Source organism: Onychomys torridus, chromosome 2 (genome assembly GCF_903995425.1).
Source record: "Onychomys torridus chromosome 2, mOncTor1.1, whole genome shotgun sequence".
Classification (NCBI taxonomy): Eukaryota; Metazoa; Chordata; class Mammalia; order Rodentia; family Cricetidae; genus Onychomys; species Onychomys torridus.
The window spans coordinates 21,455,188-21,464,684 of NC_050444.1; positions in this window are offsets into that span (position 1 = coordinate 21,455,188).

Consider the following 9,497-nt stretch of genomic DNA (forward strand, 5'->3'; position numbering starts at 1 on the left):
GCACAGGAAAAAATTATCCATTCTCCTTCTCTGGAACCTATATTAGATCGACTTGGTCTCACGACATCTGGTCTTAGTAACTCACCAATTGCAATCCAGGACAAAATCATGTTTTCTAACTCACCTAAGTTTAAGACCCCAGAGATTGTTGCTTTGCAGCCTATCCTTTCGTAGCCTCATCCAAGATTTCTCAGTTAAGTCCATACGATGTTAATAAAAACAGCTCAGTGCTGGAGTGAATCAGCTGTCCTCTTGGAATGACCCCTTGGGAGTCCAGGGCTAGCCTGGTAGATGTAGTCCAAATGAGCTAAAGAGTCTGTTCACCTCCACAAACAAGTAGAATCTGTTAATGGTTAGTAGTAATTGTCCACTTGACACAGATGAAGCAGGCCTCCAGAGACATCTGTGAGAGAGTGTTTAGATTAGAATTCCTCTTAGACTGTCAGTGAGAGCTTGTCTTTAGTTAAATAAGTTGGCAAAATATGTCTTAATTTTGGGCAAAATAATTTCTTGAGCAGGGTATCTTCGACTGCAAAATGAGAGGGCAAGCTAAATAGTAACATGCACACACTGATTCATTACAACCCACACTTGTCTTGGGCTGTAATGTCACTCTCTGCTTCAAATTCTTACGACCTTGAATTCACTGCAATGATGAACAGTAAGTCGGAGATGGGAGCCAAATAAATCCTTGCTCTCTGAAGTTGCCTTTTCTAAAGCATTGCATCCTAGCACCCTAATGTCTTCCAGAGAGCAAGTGGGAACACTTCAATAAATATATACTTTGTGGAGGATGAACGAGTATATCACACTGAGAAGGGAACAGTGTGGACTGTTGTTTTAGTCAGGGACAACAGATAGACACAATGATGTCCAGAGTTGGTTCTGGATAAAAAGAAGATAATTCAATTTCCACTGTGTTCAGTTAGGAAACAGGGAGGGAGAAAGGATAAGCGCCCTCACTGACCACAGGTAGATGACCAGGAATAGAGCAAGAGAGGCAAACCTTCAAGACCCGATCTTCTCCTCTCTAATCCAGGTGTAAGAAGGGTTTGCTGTGGTTTTCAGTGAGTGTGATGGTTAATCCAGGTATAAGAAAGGTTTGCTGTGGTTTTCAGTGAGTGTGATGGTTAATATTGGCTGTGAAATTGTCACCTGAGAAGAGAAATGTCAATTAAGCAATTTCCTGCTTCATGTTGGACCCTGGGCACATCTTTGCAGCATTTTCTTCATTGCTAATTGTGGAGAGTGTGACCTGCTGTGGGCAATGCTACTCTAGGCAGGTGGGCCAGGACTGAATTAAAAAAAAAAAAAAAAGAAACTCAAACCGAGTATGGTTTTATATGTCTTTAACCCCAGCACTCAGAGACAGGCAAGTGGGTCTCTCTGAGTTCCAGGCCATCCAGGAGTACATATGGAGAACCTGTCAATGAATAATAAATTTTTCTACTTACTTTCAGTTTAGTTAACGATTCTTACTTTTACCCTCACCTGAGCCTGTTGATGTTTGCTTTTCAACAGCAATCACTAAGTACTGTCAACAGAGTGTCAACAGAAGTAGGAAAGCAGTGAGGACTTTTCAGGAATCATTTTACTCTTGTTGGGTGGAAGGCTAAACAGATCAATAAGGCTGCTCAGATAGATGCCTTAGGAAGACTGGAATGGCTACTGTGAGATACCTTTTTCTTGAATATGATGGTGTTATGTTAGAGGTATGTGAAAGTCAACAGACTTGCAGAAGTGCCCAAACTTTGAAAACCTTTCTGAGTCACATTAGGACTAGAGCATGAGTCTAGTTAAGTGTCAGATATGTCAGACATGAGTCTAGTCACAGTGTCAGATATGAAACAAGCGGGGAGGTGAAATGTATTTACATGGTGACTTCTGGCCTTTGTGCTCTTCGTATCTATCCTGGGAGGAATATATATTTATATGGCTAGACAGTTACATGGTTGTTAATGAGGAACATGCCACTCTGACTTTCATATCTCAGCCTAGTCAACCAACCACTAAGCAACTTACCTGTACATGAGAGAGAAGTCATTGCATATTTTCGTGCATTGTTATAGTATTGACAACTATTTGTTTGGCAGCAAAGATTACTAATCAAATAATTGGTGTAATCTATTGGGCTACTGTAAAATGAAAACTTAAATAGTAGTTACTGTGGGATGAGATTCTAGCCAGCACATGAACTATTATAGGAAGTTGGAATGTCATCAAGTTATGAATTAAGTTGCAAAGATGTCCCCTGGGATCCTCTGAAGAGGAGAAATTTTCCCAGTGAAAATTTCAATATAAATATCTGTATTCCATAAAACAATACAGAATTACCTTCATTAAAAAAAAAGATGCGTAGTATAGTAACCTATCTTACCTTTTGGCAAGTACTCATTATTTTTTGTTAACATTGTACAAAAGTGCTGTTGCCTGCCAAATACTTATGGGCTCATCCATGTGACATGCTTTGAAAATAATTATCAGTAGATGTTGTATAAGTGGAAAGCAGTAAATATAACATGACCAAATGGGAAAAAAGACTAGGAAGCCATGTTACACCATAAATTTCTAGTCATTCTGAAGCATTCTTACTTTGGAATGTTGAATTCTTATTATTGCAAACGCTGAATGTTAGCCAGCTTTATAAATTGATAACCAAGAAACACTCTGAAGGATTTTTACTGAGACATGCCAGACACAGACTTCTGCCTCTGTCTTAAGTCATCATCACCATTACTCCTAGTCACTCTAGGCCAATCCCTCCCGATTTCTACTTATCCCTAGCCCAGCTCTCACGTCTACCGATTCACACAGAGCCTGATGCTTAATATCTTCACTAATGTTTTGAAAAGTTAGTTAGAATGTAATATTTTCAAAAGAAACCTCTATGACCCCATTCAAAGTTGTCCATATGGAACATTTTTACTCACTTGACAATTAATCACCCCAACCAGCGAGGCTGAAATTCTTCAAGACTTTCATGAGTTTTCCCTCTGTCACTCTTCATATTCTTTCTCACAAACACAAGTGGGTACTTGGAAAGCAGAAAAGAAGGGTTTTAGATGATTTCAGCTACAAGGGAACATTGCTCAGGGCTAGGCTTAGCTTATGAGAACAGTTCCCAGGGGCATTTCTGCTTTTATAGCCCTGAGGTTTATTGCTTCTAGAATAAAGTGCTGGACAAATGCACTGTGGTCTGTCTCTGCTGTAATCTAATTTCCTTTAGCATTATTTCCTCATCCAATGTTTCAGCTGTTTCACAACGTGTCCAGCTATTGGCATATTTCAGAGTCAACACAGTGACAAAAATAATAATATTTTGAATAAAGCAAATGGTAGCTCTATTTTACCCTGACACAGTCAGATCACATCTATAAAGCTTCATGATTTAAAATGTATTGTATGACAGAAGAATAAAAAGAAAAATACCAAATGACAACAAAAAATATAGGTTTTTATTAGAAGCAACTCCTGAAAACTTGAGGGTATTACACTAGAGAAGATGAACATGAGACCAAGAGCCATAGGATGCCTAAAATCATCTGAAGGAATAACCTGAAAAGTATTAATGTTATGTACATTGCAGCTTTGTGATAGAGTTTTTTAATGAGGAAACAAATAAATCCCTTAAGGAAATTTATGAAAAAACAAACAGTAGTGGTATATGAATAAAGCCATTCAAGACCTGAAAGTAGAAACAGAATCAGCAAAGAATATCCAAACTGAAAGAAATATGGAAATGAAAATTTAGAAACTAGAACAGAAACCAAGTGTCAAGCTTCACCAAGATAGTACAAGAGATGGAAGAGAGAATCTCACTCATTGAAGACATAATGAAAGGAATGGGTGTAGCTGTGAAAAAAGATTAAATCTAAAATGCTCCTCAACAAAATGTTTGGGAATTCTGTGACACCATGAAAAGACAAAATCTGAGAATAATAAAAATAGAGGAAGGAGAAGAAACCCAGATTAAAGGCATAGAAAATATTACATACAAAATCATAGACAACCTAAAGAAGATGATGCCAATCAAGGCACAGGAAACATACAGAACACCAGCTAGACAGGACCAAAATATAAAGTCTCCTTGGTATAGAATAATGAAAGCACTAAATGTACAGAAGTGAGATAGAGTGTTAAAAAGCAACAAGGGAAAATGATCAAGTAACAGATAGAGGCAGACATATTAGAAATACACCAAATTTCTGACTGTAGACTCTAAATGTCAGGAGGGTCTAGACAGATATGCTATAGTCTGCAAAGTCACCCTATATTACTATATCCAGCAACTTTCAATCACTATCTTAGAGATAATAAGACAGTCTGTGATAAAAACAAGTTTAAGCAATACTGAGCTACAAATTGAGCCCTACAGAAGACTCTAGAAGAAAAACTCAAACCTAAAGTGGTTAGCTATAATCAATAAAACACAAGGAATAAAAATCACAGAGTATAAAAGACAAAAGAAAGGAAACTCACATATACATAGACACAGACACTGACACACAGGCACACAGACACAGACACACACACACACACACACACACACACAGACAGATAGACAGAGAAAGAGACACAAATAGAGATAGAGATAGATGATAGATAGATAGATAAATAGATAGATAGATAGATAGATAGATAGATAGATAGATAGATAGACAGACAGACAGGTGGATAGCTAGCTAGCTGGATAGACAGGGAGAAACAACAGCGACATAATAATAGGAATCAATAACCAATGGTCATTGATAACTCTCAACATCAATAGTCTCTATTTCCCAATGAAAAGACACAGATTAACAAAATAGATGCAAAAATAGAAATTATCCTTCTATTTCATCTAAGAAACAAACTTTACCACCAATGATAAACATTTATTAAGGGAAAAAGAATTGGAAAACATATCCCAAGTAAATGGATCTAAGAAGGAACTTGGTGTAAGCATTTTAAAAGCTGAAAAAAAAAGCTGAAAACTAATCAGAAGACATAGGGAAGAATATTACATACTCATCAAAGGAAAAATCCATGGATAGGGAGTTGCAGTTCTTACAATCTGTGCCCCAAACACAAGGGGACCCAAGTTTATTACATGTTGACGCTAACACATTGATAGTGGGAGACTTCAGTATCCAACTCTTGCTAACAGACAGATCATCCAAACAAACACTAAACAGATAAATGCTGTAGCTAATTGACATTATCAACCAATGATCCTAACAGATATTTACAGAAACAATTACCCAAACACAAAAGAGTATACCTAATTCTCAAAACTGAATGGAACTTTCTCCAAAACTGACCACATACTCAGGCACAAAACAAGTTTCAACAGATACAAGGAAACTGAAACAAAATGCTGCATCTTATAAGACCCCTATGGGCTAATGCTGGGTATCCACAACAACAGAAGCTACAGAAAGCTTACAAACTCATGGAAACTGAAATAACTGACTACTGATTGAAAATGATTTAGTAGCTGAAGGAACAAGAAGACCAATTTTGGCCCAGTCACTTAACTGCAGGTGTATAATGTCCCAGATTATGTCACTATCTAATAGTCTACTAGCTTTCTGGTAATGTGGAAAAATGTGTAAACATGACCTCATATATAATGAGTCCTTAAAAACAGGCATGGATTCCAGTAGCAAGAATAAAAGTCTAAAAAAATGATCATATCTCAAATCAGGTTCTCAGGTCTCCATGGCTAAGTTGTGCATTATTTCAAATGCTCAGCTACTCCTCAAGAAAAAAAAAAATGTTATCCTTCACAATATGTGAGCATTTCAGATGCAAACATTTCATTATGTCTATGAACAAATGCACCTCCTGAGGAAGGCACATGCCATTATAGGTAGGAGTTGCCATATCCTGATCATCAATTAGATGGTTTGTGTTTTAAAATCAGGAAATGTTTGATATTCATCAAATGAAAAATCCATGAATAGGAAATTTCGGTTCTTATCATCTATAACCCAAACACAAGGACATGAAAGATCGTAAAAAAAACGCTTTTATGTATGACCAGAGGTGGGTAGCTGAATTACTAAAATGGGAATTTGGAAAGATTTTGGAAGGCAAACAGAGCCTGGTCTTTTGCCCTGGCTGTGAATTTGTCCAGTTGTGTGCTCTAGAGGCTCCTTGAAGGAAGACAACCTTCACAGTGAACAGGTCCGGAAGTGAACTCCAGACTCAACACTTATTCCTGCAGGTTCCGGGTCAAGTATATTTCTGCTTCCAGATGTTAGAGTCCCAAATCTTGAAGTCTTTACTCTCTCCCCAAATCCCTGACTCTACTTTAGCTTGTGTTTAATATCTGACCTCTGTTTTGTTTTGTTTGTTTGTTTGGTTTTTTTTTTTTTTTGTTTGTTTGTTTGTTTTTGAGACAGGGTTTCTCTGTAGCTTTGGAGCCTGTCCTGGACTAGCTCTGTAGACCCGGCAGGCCTCAAACTCACAGAGATCCACCTGCCTCTGCCTCTGCCTCTGCCTCTGCCTCCCGAGTGCTGGGATTACAGGCGTGGGCCACCACCGCCCGGCCATTTCTGACATCTTTTATTTGTTCCTCTCATGTTTGTCTTGTGCAAGCTTCTTTGTCTTGTCTGGACATATGTGAGAATCTTCTATCTTTTCTGAGTAGCTTATGTTCATTTGGTTACCAGAAAAATGAATTTAAAACTCACATCAGGTCATGACATTTTTTGTTACTCAGAGTGTCTCTTATTCACTCAGTGAAAGTTCAGGTCCTTGAATGTCACAGTGAGCTCTGATCTCATGTCTTTGCCCATGCCTCTTCTGTCCTTCAACAAATTCATCTCTTGTGTGGCCACCTTAGTTTTGGCTCAAATTTCCTCTTCTCAGGTGCTTACCTACACTACCCTATTTTCAATCTCTTGTCCCACAGATTCTTCTTTTATCAACCAATTAGCTGTTTTTCTGTAATGTTCATTATCTTTTAGATTATATTTTGTTTACCTATTCATAGACTACTGTTGTTTCCTCTAGTAAAAGCAAAGTCCCACCTAGGCAATGACTCTACCTCTTTTTTTATTTGTTTGTTTCTTTTTTGTTTTTGTCTTTTTTTCAAGTCCAAGCTTCTTTGTGTAGCTTTGGAGCTTGTCCTGGAACTCACTCTATAGACCAGGCTGGCCTCAAACTCATAGCGATCTGCCTGCCTCTGCCTTCCAAGTGCGGGGATTAAAGACATGTGCCACCACCGCCCAGCAGACTCTTCCTCTTTTATTCACCAATATAACAGGTTTCAATTCAGCTCCAATATTATCTGTATCATGCTCTGTGTGCCACTCTCCTGCATCACCAATGTCTATATTAAAATGTTGATTTATGTACTATTCTATAGAAACTGAGTTTCCCAAGTAAATGGCATTCTGAGAGGGAAGCTATTTGCATATAAAGAGGAAGTGGAACAGCCAGGAGAGGAAAGTCAAAAGCCCTTGTTCCTGTCCTACCCTTTCCCACAAACATTGGCTGTCACTGCAGAAAGCTCATGGGAGAGGTCCAGCTTTCTGAGTGATGGCTAACCCCTTGCACAACTATCAATTCCCATTGAGGGACCTTGGAGTTCTTTGTACTTCTTCTGGTTTTTTTTTCTCTCTTTTTTTGTCATCTTTTTTAAATTGTTTTTCTTTTTGTTTTACTTACCAACCACAGTTTACCCCTCCCTCCCCTCTTTATGCTCACCCCGCCCCCCACTACCACCTTCCTTATTTGTGACAGGCTGTGACAGGAGTAATTGGGATATATGCTGACATGAGGTAGAGCCAAGAGTATTTCCAACACTCTTTGACATGCAGAGAGTTTACGAAATTGAAAAATTGTTGCTCAACAGATTTCCTGAAACACAGCAGCTTCTATGAACATTGGATAATCTATAGAAACAAAAAGCTGAGTGTGGAACCTAATTTACATGTAGGTGTGAAGCCTTAGATAGACAAGGATAGGATACAGATGTTAGTATAATGATCGGTTATTGTGTAGAATTTCTGTTGCTGCTGCAAATACTTGGGAGAAATCATTTGAAAATGAACTGACTCTTTAGGCTCCTGGTTTCAGAGGGTTCTTTCTACAGTCACTTGGCTCCTCTGCTGTGGACTCATGCCAAAGCAGAGCCTCTTGCAGTAAGAATATGTGTTGGATCGATGCTGTTCTTTCTATAATGGCAGAAAAATGAAGGTATGAATGAGAAACATGCAGAACCTTCATAGGCACATCCAAAGGGGCAGGCATACCCTTTTTCTACTAAGACCTTATCCCCTAAACTTTGGATCACTTCCTAAATTATTGCCACTATCTCAGGGCCAAATCTTAACACATAAGTTTTGGGGTACACCAGACTTGAATTATAATCTTTGTGTTGAGCAACTCCCCAGCACAGAAGCAAATCCTCAAGATGAATCAACTAACAAAGAGGGAAGTTTTATTACAGTTCCCTTACTTTAGAGGCTTCAATCCCTCGGTGGTCTTGCAGCTTTGGGTTCTCTGAGAAGTTGATCATCAGATAGAAACAGTGGTAAAGCAAAGCATGGCTGGGTCATAAGCAAGGGAAAAGGAGAGAGCAGGGACTCACAGTCTCCCTTGAGAGTGTGAGTGCCTCCAGGCAACTGAGACCAGTGCTTCCCCCTTTGAGACCTGACAGTGTTCCTCTCTGAGGACCAAGCTACCAGCACATGGCCGTTGAGGAACTCTACAGATAGCAACTACAGCACTGCTGTTTTAGTCCTTATTTCCTTCTTTCTTCCCCTGGACACAGGGGGAATCCAAGGCACAAGTGGACAGAAAGGATTTGAGGCAAACTTTATTTTCGCAAAAGAGAAGTTTGCTTCCTGTATAGTTTGCAAGTAATGAAGCAGGGAGACAACACTGGGTTATAAGGAAAATGAAGCTGCTGTCCTCTAAGAATGCTATGTAGTTTAAAGGATTATTTTATGTAACAATAGAGAAAGATATTCAAAAACGTATCTGTGTGTATGCATCAGTATTCATACATAAACATACACAGACATGTGTTTGTACAATTAAGTTATGTATAAGTAGGCTCTGTCTTGGTAACAGAGAATGTGATTTGAAGGATTTATTGCCATTTTCAGATTAAAAATAAATCTCAGAAAAATATTTGGCAGAATGAGAGTGTCAGATTCATCATGGACAAGAATTGTGAATTTTATCTGTGGATATGTGACATTGATCTTGGTTGTCCTCTTATTGGGGCTGAAAATCCACCTTGGAGATTAGTGAAGCCAGTTCTCTGAGGCCTGTTCCAGGGATCCTTGACCTGGTGGGTAGCAAATGTTGGGCAGCATTTGGCTTTCATCCTTGAAGAAGATTTTTGGTTGTTGCTCATAGACTGAGAAGCCTGAGTGGTCTGCCCTCCCTACATTTCCTGCATCTTTCTGAGATTAATTGATACATAGAAGCCAGGTGGCCAAATGTGGTTAAAAAGAAAAATATGGCAGGCAGTGTTGGCGCACGCCTTTAATCCCAGC